Here is a 12,815-nt window from a genome sequence, read left to right as displayed (position 1 = left end):
AAAAAAAGGTAGGAGAGGAACAAGAACATCGACATCTAATCATTCATCCCACTGACCTGTCATCCCTCACCCTATTCACCTCTCATCACTCACCCCTCAGACTCTCCATTCCTGACCCCATGGGTCTCCGTAACTTGGCTTCCCAAACTCCTTCTCTCATCACTACAGAAGTCGCCATTCCTGATAAAGACCAGTGTCCAGGTGAGTTGTTATAATAAAGACCCCCTTATGCTTTTTATCTGTCCCGTTCTCTCAATCCTTGCCTATTTGCCACCCATGCGCATCCTCACTGGCAGCTGTGAAGGCCCCTTTGTGTCCTCCTGGGGTTTTGCTCCTGGGGATTCTACAGCACAAAGACCACCCACACAGCGCCATTGCCAGCAAGCAGCAGGTTGAAAAGGCTCCTCCAGTCCCTGAGGCTGAAGAGCTGGCTCTTCTCCAGGGGCAGGTCCTTGTGCACTGCAGTGGGGAGACAGGAAAGGAGTCAATTTTTAGGGGGTTTGGAACTGCAGCTCAGACTGTAAATTTGAAGAAACCTCTCTTCCTGTTTATACAGTTAAATCTACACTAATAAAAGAGAAAAATGGTAATTGGTGTACGACACTACCCTTTTCATTGGCTAATCAGGGCTATATGCAAATTAACTGCCAACTAAGATTGGCAGTTAACTGCCAACTAAGATTGGCAGTTAACTGCCAACAAGATGGCGGCTAATTTGCATATGTAGGCACAATGCAGGGAGGCGAAAGGGAAAGCAGGAAGAAGCCCCCTGCCACTGACAGTGATCGGAAACCCAGGGGGGAGCTAAGAGCTGGGGGGCAGGGCAAAGGAGGCCCCAAGGCCACCTTTGCCCTGCCCCCCAGCCATGATCTGAGAATCAGGCGCCTTTGCCGCCCTGGCCAGTGATAGCAGGAAGTAGGGGTGGAGCCAGCGATGGGAGCTGGGCACGGTCGAAGCTGGCAGTCCCAGGAGCTAGGGGTCCCTTGCCTGGGCCTAAAGCGAAGCCCACAATCGCGGGGCCGCTGCAGCTGCGGGTCCCCACTACCCGGGCTGGACACCTTAGCCAGAGGCATCCTGCAGGGGCAGGGGCGGAGTCTGCGCGATCACGGCGCCCCCCGCTGCCACTGCGGGTCCCCGCTGCCCAGGCTGGATGCCTAGGCCAGAGGTGTTAGGCCTGGGCAGGGGCGGAGCCTGCAACCACGGTGAGCTGGGGGTCCCCTGCCCAGGCCTGACACCTCTGCCGGAGGCCTCAGGCCTGGTCAAGGGGCCGATCCGGTGATTGGAGGGTGATGAGGGTCAACTCCTCTGGCCGAGGCATCAGGCCTGGGTGGGGGGCGGAGCCGGGGATTGGGGTGATATGATGGTCCACTTGCCCAGGCCTGAAGCCTGGGTCAGAGGCGTCAGGCTTGGGCGGGGGGTGGAGCAAGTGATCAGAGGGAGATGGGGGTCCCCTCCCCAGGCATGATTCCTGGGCCAGAGGCCTCAGGCCTGGGCGGGGGTCAGAGCCAGTGATCGGGGGGAAGATGGGGATCCCCTGTCCAAGCCTGACACCTCTGGCGGAGGCGTCAGGCCTGGGCAAGGGGCCGATCAGGCAATCGGAGGGTGATGGGGGTCTACGCCTCTGGCCGAGGCATCAGGCCTGGGCAAGGGGCAGAGCCAGAAATCGGAGGGGTCTGGGGGTCCCCTGCCCAGGCCTGACACCTGGGCCAGAGGCATAAGGCCTGGGCTGGGGGCAGAACCAGTGATGGGGGGAAATGAGGGTCCCCTGCCCAGGCCTGGGCAAGGGGCTGATCCTGCGATTGGAGGGTGATGGGGGTCAATGCCTGAGGGCTCCCAGTATGTGAGAGGGGGCAGGCTGGGCTGAGGGACACCCCCCCACACACACACACCCAGTGCACGAATTTCGTGCACCGGGCCCCTAGTATAGATATAAAAACAGAAAACTACATAGATTAATCACATAGATATAAAGATGTCAGAGATATGTGATTTATATAGAATTAAAAATAGTTCTCATGAAAATAAAAATATGAAAAAAAGTTCTCATGAAAATGTTGGAACTTGTGATGGTTATATGCCAGGTCATGACATTTTTATTACCCTTTGTCCATGTGTTTACATTTTATAATAAATATTTTTAAAACATCATTTTGAGCCCTAGCCAGTGTGGGACATGCAGGAGGCAGCCAATCAATGATTCTCTCTCATCAGTGATGTTTCTATCTTTCTCTCCCTCTCCCTTCCTCTCTGAAATCAATAAAAATATATTTAAAATATATATATTTTAAAAAAAAATAATTTTGAGAACTGTAATGATAATAGACATGCTTCAGTGAAATCATCTGAACTGTAAAGTAAGTATAATTATGAAGAAACTTAATCTCGTTTTCAAAAGCTGAGTCACATTTTTATTTCTTGAAATAATATGATAGAGTGAAACACATTGATGTTTCTCTCTCTCTCCCTTTCTCCCCTTCCCCTCTCCCTTCCATTCTCTCTAAATATCAATGGAAAAAACAACCTCACTCCTCAAGTGAGGATTAAAGCAGACAAACAAACTCAGACCCAAGCTGTACACATATAACTGAGGAACCAACCATGTCCCCATCCAGAGACCGCAGCAGCTCTCAGTATTTTTAAAGCCGAGGAGCAGAAACGGAATCATTGTAAATCGCACAAAGACATCAATCACTCCCTGGTAAAACTGCACTAATAGTTTCCTCTATTAGTGATTTTTTAAAAAAATCAAACATGTACTACAGTTCAGTATTTGAAATACTTCTATTATTACAAAGATGCTCGAGTTGAGAAATACATTTGAATATTTGAGAAGAAACAAAACTTGATACGTAATTTTATGTTAAATCATTTAGAAGACTTCAGTTACCAAACAACTAAACATGCACAATAGCAGATAAATAGAAATTTATTAAAGTCATTGTCTCCAACAGTACAAAAATTAATTATTAAGGCATCTTTTACTCCCATCTTGGTATATGCAGTGACGATAAATGTTTCAAATAGGAACCAACACTTCTATTCAGATGCTTCCTAATGTGTTTGGCAGATTCATTTTTATATTCTCCTATTCCACACACCATGTAAAGCTTTCATGATCAAACATCGTGACCCAAGCCAAGAGAAAAGTATAAACAAATATTCACTTATTAAAGAGAAGCACTTCACCCTGGAACAATAAAAAGGAACTACAAAGAATATCATGGGTAAAGCTCAGATGCCAGTATTTCAATTTCTCTGAAGCAATTTATGCTTCAGTAATTAAGAGAAAGAGATGAACACTGTTAAAACGAGAAGCCTATTAATACGGATCATGATGCGAAATAATTGTTCACTCGGTATTCCATTCCTCTGTGACATGAGTTTTTGAAAAGGTCTTCCATACTTCCTTTTAAAAATGATCACATCCGGTAGAATAAGATCATATAAATTAACATTGATTATTTATTATCCTCTGTATTTGTCCATTGACAAAGCTCAAAAGGCTTCCAAAGTACACTAAACAGTACCATTTTCACCTTTGATTAAGGCAAGTTTGTGAAAAGAATTAATACAACCAAGTCTCTTACTGAACTTTCAGCTTTAAACATTTTTATGTAAGAAGCATACAAAGAGGTGTTTTATAAAAAGCCACCGCAATACCAGAAAAGAGAAATAAAATATTTTGAACCCAGTTTACTTTCTAAAGGATGCTCTTCTCTTGCTTCAAATGCCAAGTGCTATTCAACATCCTCAGAGCCAGTTTTGCTTAAATGCTTCACCTCATGAACCCAGTCCCACCCTCCAGGAAGTTCTCTTTTGTGATGTTTTATCTGCCAGTTTCTGGGCTTTTGACAGTTGTTCTCTTTTTTGTCTTTTTTTCTTACTTGAAGGGGCCTATGAGGAGTTTTAACTGAGATGAGATGGCTTATGGATATTGTATGATTAATGGGATGGTGATGCTCCTTGAAGTGCTCTTTATTGTCCTTGGCGTATTTGAACAACATGTAGGTCAATAGCGGTGCCGAGGTTAACTTGCACTACTTCCTGTAACTGGGCTAATACGTCCTGTGTTACAGGTGAGGATATAGTGTTGCTTTTTTTAAAAAAATTGTTCATGCCCTAAACAGATTTGGCTCAGTGGATAGAGCGTCGGCCTGCAGATTTAAGGGTTCCAGGTTCAATTCCGGTCAAGGGCATGTACCTGGGTTGCGGGCACATCCCCAGTGGGGAGTGTGCAGGAGGCAGCTGATCGATGTTTCTCTCTCATCGATGTTTCTAACTCTCTATCACTCTCCCTTCCTCTCTGTAAAATATCAGTAAAATATATTTAAAAAATTGTTCATGCTCTGGCAGGTGTGGCTCAGTTGGTTGGATGTCATCCCATGCACCAAAAGCTTGCCCTTTTTATTCCTGATCAGGGCACATGCTCAGGTTGCAGGCTCAAACCCGGGTAGGGGGTGTGCAGGAGGCAGCCGATGGATATTTTGCTATCACATTGATGATTCTCTCTTTCCCTCTTTCTTCCTCTCTCTCTAAAAGTCAATTTAAAAAAAATTTAGTCCACAGTATGTCCGGCGACATTAGCTTGCGCTCGCTCAGCTCGCTCTCTAACGGGGGAACAGCGGACTACAGGAGACTGAACTGTATCTGCCACTATTTCCAATAGACTCACGTTCAACTTTTCGCTCACACACACAAAAAAGCTGGGAATATTTTATTAATTCTTTTCTTTAAAAAAAGTTAATATAAAATTGTAGGGAAAAAAAGGAACCTGAAACAGCTGTAATAATCTTCAGCAGCTGCCGGAGCGGTCCATCCTTGCTGCTTGACACAGTCGCTGCAGGGAAGAAACATCTGCACAGCATATGTTTCAAGGGACCTGGAGTATATGGCGTACTGTTCTTAATATGTTTGCTCCCCTTCTTAGCGCTATGTGTTTTAACCAGGGTCACCTCTCCGAGAAAGGTTGTTTCCCCAGGTGGGGATTTTCCCCTGGAGTTAGGGATTAACAGCACTAAGGAAGGGAATAAATCAGTAAAACCCCTTAACTAAGTGCCAGGTGGGTAGTTAATCACCTTAACTACAAACAATCACGATTAAGCTACATAATCTTTACTTAGGATAATCTCCTTCAGTTACTTCCTTGTAGCTTAACAGAACAGTAGAGTAGTGACCTTGGAATGGAAATAACAAATGCTCTAACCTTTGGAATAGAATGGATAGGATTAAAATCAAATGGTATAAATACAGATGTAACAGGAAAATAGAGGAGAGAACCTGGCTAGAACCTGGCTAGAGAACCTGGCTAGGCTGCTGATCAACTGAACGCTATCTCCGTGTCATTCCTTCTTCACTGACTCCGTCCACACCTTTGGGAACCCCTGGACCTGCTGGGGCTGGACCTCAACAAGCGGGGGGGTGGGGGAGATTTAATTTAGTTGATTTTCTGTGGTTGTTGTTTGTTCGCTAGTCTCACGGTGATGGAAGCTGCACAGTTTTTCTAAGGGACCAAGAAGCTACTAGAGGTTTGGTTCTCTAAGCAGCAAGCCGACGCGAGTCAAGGTTCTGGGGATCTTAGCACCATCCCAAGATCTGAGTGGGACATACTTTTGAAGGATGTGCAATGTTCAATCATAAGTATGACAAAAACTGACAAGCAGGAAGCTTATGTACTTAGTGAGAGTAGCATGTTTGTCTCCAAGAGACGTTCCATTTTGAAGACATGTGGCACCACCCTCTTGCTGGAAGCACTGGTTCCCCTGTTGAAACTTGCTAAGGATTACAGTGGGTTTGACTCAGTTCAAAGCTTCTTTCATTCTCATAAGAATTTCATGAAGCCTTCTCACCAAGGGTACCCACACCGGAATTTCCAGGAAGAAATAGAGTTTCTTAATGCAATTTTCCCAAATGGAGCAGCATATTGTATGGGACATATGAATTCTGACTGTTGGTACTTGTATACTTTGGATTTCCCAGAGAGTAGGCTAATCAGTCAGCCAGATCAAACCCTGGAAATTCTGATGAGTGAGCTTGACCCAGCAGTTATGGACCAGTTCTACATGAAAGATGGTGTTACTGCAAAGGATGTCACCCATGAGAGTGGAATTCGTGACCTGATACCAGGTTCTGTCATTGATGCCACAATGTTCAATCCTTGTGGGTATTCGATGAATGGCATGAAATCGGATGGAACTTATTGGACCATTCACATCACTCAGGAACCAGAATTTTCTTATGTTAGCTTTGAAACAAACTTAAGTCAGACCTCCTATGATGACCTGATCAGAAAAGTTGTGGAAGTCTTCCAGCCAGGAAAATGTGTGACCACCTTGTTTGTAAACCAGAGTTCTAAATGTCGCACAATGCTTTCTTCGCCCCAGAAGATTGAAGGTTTTAAACGTCTTGATTGCCAGAGTGCTATGTTCAATGATTACAACTTTGTTTTTACCAGTTTTGCTAAGAAGCAGCAACAGCAGCAGAGTTGATTAAGAAAAATGAAGAGAAAACCCAACAAGGATACACACATAAAAGAAGGTGGTGGCTGCTTTTTAGATATTGATACCGGGGGCCATGCTTTCCATAACCACCACCTTGTAGTTGCAGAAAACCCTAGATGTAATGATAGTGTAATCATTTTTTTAATAAATCTTTATTGTTCAGATTATTACAGTTGTTCCTCTTTTTCTCCCCCATAGCTCCCCTCCACCCGGTTCCCACCTCACCCACTGCCCTTACCACCCCCCACTGTCCTCATCCAAAGGTGTACGATTTTTTTAATTAAATCTTTATTGTTCGGATTATTACATTTGTTCCTCTTTTTTCCCCCCATAACTCCCCTCCTCCAAATTCCCACCCCACCCTCCGCCCTCACTCCCCACCCACTGTCCTCATCCATAGGTGCACGATTTTTGTCCAGTCTCTTCCCGCATATCCCACACCCCTTTCCCCGCCAAGAATAGTCAGTCCACTCCCTTTCTATGTCCCTGATTCTATTATAATCACCAGTTCATTCTGTTCATCAGATTATTTATTCACTTGATTCTTAGATTCACTTGTTGATAGATGCATATTTGTTGTTCATAATTTGTATCTTTACCTTTTTCTTCCTCTTCCTCTTCTTAAAGGATACCTTTCAGCATTTCATATAATGCTGGTTTGGTGGTGATGAACTCCTTTAGCTTTTCCTTATCTGTGAAGCTCTTTATCTGACCTTCAATTCTGAATGATAGCTTTGCTGGATAAAGTAATCTTGGTTGTAGGTTCTTGCTATTCATCACTTTGAATATTTCTTGCCACTCCCTTCTGGCCTGCATAGTTTCTGTTGAGAAATCAGCTGACAGTCGTATGGGTACTCCCTTCTAGGTAACTGAGTTTCTTTCTCTTGCTGTTTTTAAGATTCTCTCTTTGTCTTTTGCTCTTGGCATTTTAATGATGATGTGTCTTGGTGTGGTCCTCTTTGGATTCCTTTTGTTTGGGGTTCTCTGCGCTTCCTGGACCTGTAAGTCTATTTCTTTCACCAGGTGGGGGAAGTTTTCTGTCATTATTTCTTCAAATAGGTTTTCAATATCTTGCTCTCTCTCATCTTCTGGCACCCCTATAATTCTGATGTTGGTACGCTTGAAACTGTCCCAGAGGCTCCTTACACTATCTTTGTATTTTCGGATTCTTTTTTCATTTTGCTTTTCCAGTTTGGTGTTTTTTGCTTCTTCACATTTCAAATCTTTGACTTGATTCTTGCACTCCTCTGGTCTGCTGTTGGAGGTCTGTATAATATTCTTTATTTCAGTCAGTGTATGCTTAATTTCTAGTTGGTTCTTTATCACAACATCGAGGGTCTCATTAGATTTCTTGAGGATCTCATTAAGTTTATCAGCGGCTTCTAGACAGTTCTTGAGAGACCTTAAAAGTGTGGTTTTGAGCTCTATATCCTCCATTTCTGTCATTTCTGTCCTATTTCTTTGTCTCAGCATTTTTTATGCTTTCTTGGTGCACCCCCTAGTGGTCTTTGTGCGCAGTCTTGTTGTAGTTAAGCCTTGATTTTTGTAGGTAGTACCAGGGGTGATTTGACCTCCAGGCCAACTGGCTGTGAGAATCAGCTGTGTCTGCAGTGAGAGAACTTCTGTCCTCTGGGGAGGTGCTAATCTAACCTTTGCCTGAGGCTATCCGGCAAATGCCTCTGTGCAGGGCTTGGGCGGGGCGGGTCGCAGGGGATCAACAGGGTGGGCAGGGCGAGCAGTTATGGCTGTTCTCAGTCCCGTCCCCAGAAGCTCTGTCTCTCAGAGTCCCAGCAACCACTGCAAACCTCGGAGAGAAAGCTGCCTTCGAGTTCCGACCAAAGCCAGACAGTCCCGCTTCTCCCGTTTGAGTCTGGGTCCCTAGAGACTCGCCCAGAACTGGAGATCAGAGCCTGAGACTCCCTCCAGATTGAAACAGACAACCGAGCCCTCAGCCGCCAGCCCACTTGGCACGAACCTCCGCAACTTTGTATTTTCCGCACTGCACCTCCTCTGAGTCTCGGTATGCTGTTCTCTTTCCTTCTAGTTGAAGAATTTCCCCTCAGCCAGCCTTCCTGTGGTTCTGGATGATGTCCGTTCCGTCTTTTAGTTGTATTTTTGAAGTGGTTGTGCGAGGCAGCAAACTCCGGTGTTTAACTATGCCACCATCTTGGTTCCAGGTGTACGATTTTTGTCCAGTCTCTTCCTACACCTCCCACACCCTTTTCCCCCTGAGAATAGTTAGTCCACTCCCTTTCTATGCCCCTGATTCTATTATATTCATAGGTTTATTCTGTTTATCAGATTATTTATTCACTTGATTTTTAGATTCACTTGTTGATAGATGTGTATTTGTTGTTCATAATTTGTATCTTTACCTTTTTCTCCTTCTTCCTCTTCTTAAAGGATACCTTTCAGCATTTCATATAATACTGGTTTGGTGGTGATGAACTCCTTTAGCTTTTCCTTATCTGTGAAGCTCTTTATCTGACCTTCAATTCTGAATGATAGCTTTGCTGGATAAAGTAATCTTGGTTGTAGGTTCTTGCTATTCATCACTTTGAATATTTCTTGCCACTCCCTTCTGGCCTGCAAAGTTTCTGTTGAGAAATCAGCTGACAGTCGTATGGGTACTCCCTTCTAGGTAACTAACTTTTTCTCTTGCTGTTTTTAAGATTCTCTCTTTGTCTTTTGCTCTTGGCATTTTAATGATGATGTGTCTTGGTGTGGTCCTCTTTGGATTCCTTTTGTTTGGGGTTCTCTGTGCTTCCTGGACCTGTAAGTCTATTTCTTTCACCAGGTGGGGGAAGTTTTCTGTCATTATTTCTTCAAATAGGTTTTCAATATCTTGCTCTCTCTCTTCTTCTGGCACCCCCATAATTCGGATGTTGGTACGCTTGAAGTTGTCCCAGAGGCTCCTTACACTATCTTCATATTTTTGGATTCTCTTTCTTTTTGCTTTTCTGGTTGGGTATTTTTTGCTTCTTCATATTTCAAATCTTTGACTTGATTCTTGGGATCCTCTAGTCTGCTGTTGGATCTCTGTATATTATTCTTTATTTCAGTCAGTGTATGCTTAATTTCAAGTTGGTCCTTTTTCATAACCTTGAGGGTCTCACTAAACTTATCGGCGGTCTCTAGAAAATTCTTGAAAAACCTTATAACCATGGTTTTGAACTCTATATCCAGTAGTTTGCTTTCCTCCATTTCTGTGATTTGTGATCTGTTTCTTTGTCTCCGCATTTTGGCTGCTTCCTTGTGTTGATAGAGTGGCTTTGTGTGCTAGGTGTCCTATAGGGCCCAGTGGCTCAGCCTCCCCAATTACCTGAGGTGGACACTCTTGGTGCATCCCTTTTTGGGCTGTGTGCACAGTCTTGTTGTAGTTAAGCCTTGATTGTTCTTGGTATCACTGGGAGGAATTGACCTCCAGGCCAATTGGCTGTGAGAATCAGCTGTGTCTACAGTTGGAGGACTTCTGTGCTGAAGACACCCTTATGGGGCAAGACTTGCTTCAGGGGGGCTTTGGTGCTCACTGAGTCTGCCCCCTGAGTGTGTCCCTTATGGATCTGAGGAGTTGTAATCTGGATGGTCCCAATCTGACCACTGGGTTCATGGGTTCTTGGATCTCTAAGGTGCTAATTTAGCCTTTGCCTGAGGCTACCCAGCAGGAGCTATGGAGAGATCTGCAGATTCCTCTTCCTTGTTTGGGGTTTGGAGGTGCCCAGATGAGGCCCAGCTGTGAAGCAATGCAAGCTGCTGTGGGGCCTTGAGCCTTCTTTTGGATGTTCTGGGTCTCTCTGACCCAGCTGCAGTTTGTAAGGTACTTTTAGATCTCAAAGGGCTAAGGCATTCATATGCAAAAGCCTCTGCACACAGCTTGGGTGGGGTGGGGTCTTAGGGAATTCATAGGACGCAGCAAACAGCTATGGCTGATCCTCAGCCCTGCCTTAAGAAGCCCCGGGTGTCAGTGTCCCGGTAATCGCTGCAAGCACCTCTGAGAGAAAGCCGCCCTCGAGTTCTGCCCGCTGCCAGACAGTTCAGTTTCTCCCCGTATGAGTGTGAGTCCCCAGAGACACGCCTGGAACTGGAGTCAGGGCCATTGGGAGCTTATGTCTCCCTCCCAATTGAAAAAGACAGCCGCATCCTCAGTTGCCAGCCCTTTCCACGTGCGCCTCTGTACCTCAGCACTTTACTTCTGCACCTCCTCTGAGTCTCAGTGTGCTTTTCTCTTTCCTTCTAGTTGTAGAATTTCCACTCAGCCAGGCTTCCTGTGGTTCTGGATGATGTCCGTTTTGTCTTTTAGTTGTATTTTTGAAGTGGTTGTGCGAGGCAGCAATTTCCGGTGTTTACCTATGCTGCCATCTTGGTTTCTCCAATAATGTAATCATTTTGAATTGTATGCATTATTATATCAAGGAGCTAGATATCTTGCATGAATGCTCTCTTCTGTGTTTAGGCATCCTATGCCACTCTTGCTGTGAAATTGAAGTGCATGTAGAAAAAAAACTTTTACGATATGAAACTTTACAACACTTATGACAACAATTCAATTTGGTTTATGCACAGTGTAATATTTCTCCAGGTATCCTCCAAAATTCCCCACAGACAAGGCTTTCGTCCTCATTAGGTGTTGGCCTCAACCTAACCATCCAGGACTGTTCTATTAAATTGCTGCCAGGATGTTACATCCAGTTACCTCCAATTTCTAGGACATATTCTCTACTAATGTTATTGAAAACAATTTCTACTTCATTCAGATGTTTTTTTGCAATGGCAATTAAAGTTTTTCTTCCACGAAAAAAAAAAAATTTAAAAAACCGTTCATGGATATAATGGGAGGTGTCGTGGGGGTATGTTTCTGTTTAGGAAATCTCTATTAAGGAGACTTTGGGAATCACCATTTTCACCTATCCTCTATTGAAATGAAACTGGACTTGATTCCCAGACACTTTCATGTCCTTCATATGTAGAATGCAGTGGTTCCAGTTTCATCTCTTGGTCCTCGGTGGCACTCATCATGGGTCGCCCCCGAGCAGAAGGCGTTCCAGACTACAGAGAGGAAGCCCAAGCAGGCATTGGAGGATATCTCTGCCCGTTGGACATGATTGGCTGTAAAGTGTGTTCCTTGGTTTGAAGAAATTATAAAACATACAAATCAGTGCAATATCTTCTGTCCCAGTTCTTTCCTAATACCCTGAGCATCTACCACCGGGTAAGCAAAGCCCAGCCTAGAATCCGTGTCTTTTCCTGTCAGGACCCATTAGTAGCCCCCAGGGCCACCAGCATCAGTCTCACTTGCCAGCTATGTTCTGGGCCATCCACCCAGGGAATCTGCCACATAACCATTTTCACTCTCTCTTTCCCTTCTTGGCAGACAGAACAGTTGTCATTGGCATTTTGTGCCTCAGAAGGTGCAAGAGGACAATATCTACATTCAGCCCATCTCTGCACTGCTGCAGCACCCACGTCTGCTATGCCAGGGACCTAGGTGGCTACCTCAAGGGAGCACCCAGGTGCATCTGATTGTGGATTCCAGTCACCTTCTAAACCTAGAAGGGAGTGCTGATGGGACATGTCCTACTGCAACACACCCCTCACATTCCCACTGGGAGTTCGACCAGGACCCCCAGAGTTTGACTGCTCACTATGATGTGTGATGACCACCAGGGGGCAGCATGGAACATGGTGGGTGTTGGTGATGCTGCGCTGGCAGCAGGTGGAAGTGGAGGCCCTGCCGGTACTGATAGGTTTCGATGAGAGTGGGACCACAACTTGATGGTGGAGCAGATGAGCGGGTGGAGCCAGGCCAAGGCTGGTGCGAATGGGGGCCCAGATGCTGCCCAGGGACCAGAGGTCAGCTGGGACCTGCCCTTCCATGCCAGATGCTCACACTTCGATCACAGGCCAGGCATAAGGACTGCACGCATGCACAAATATTGTGCACCGGGCCTCTAGTTTGATTATAAAACCAGTTAAAAAAACCTTGAGGGTAGAAAAGTTTCTTCTTCCTCCAAAACGACATTCAAGTGTCTGATACATTTTCATTATCTATATTCACCATGCTGTGCACTACAGCTCCAGAACTTCTTTATCTACTAGTTGCAAATTTGCACCCTTTAATGACATCCCCACCCAATCTGCTGTCATGTTCCCCTAAAAGTAATGCTTGGTTTCCCTCTGGCTGCTTTCAAATTCTTTTCATTGTCTTTCGTTTTCAAAGGTTTAATTATGATATATCTTGTCATGAATTTCTTTGGGTATATCCTGTTTAGATTCCCTCAGCTTTTTGAATCTGTAGGTTTGTGTCTTTTGCCAAATGTG

The 12,815-nt window shown here is 44.9% G+C and overlaps 2 pseudogenes across 2 annotated transcripts; one reads left to right on the top strand and one right to left on the bottom strand.

Moving 5' to 3' along the window:
• Positions 1-3,737: 3,737 nt before the first annotated feature.
• Positions 3,738-11,510, bottom strand: LOC308512123 (RWD domain-containing protein 4-like; annotated as a pseudogene). The gene is made up of 2 exons: positions 11,290-11,510; positions 3,738-4,095 (listed from the first exon to the last, which is right to left on the bottom strand). The product of its transcript is annotated as an RWD domain-containing protein 4-like (transcript).
• LOC308512122 (S-adenosylmethionine decarboxylase proenzyme 1-like) lies at positions 5,481-6,485 on the top strand (annotated as a pseudogene). Its single transcript has one exon. The product of its transcript is annotated as an S-adenosylmethionine decarboxylase proenzyme 1-like (transcript).
• Positions 11,511-12,815: the final 1,305 nt, after the last annotated feature.

This window comes from Myotis nattereri (genome assembly GCF_964212035.1).
Source record: "Myotis nattereri genome assembly, chromosome: X".
NCBI lineage: Eukaryota > Metazoa > Chordata > Mammalia > Chiroptera > Vespertilionidae > Myotis > Myotis nattereri.
The sequence above is the reverse complement of the archived record's forward strand: the minus strand, read 5'-3'. Positions and strand labels throughout refer to the sequence as shown.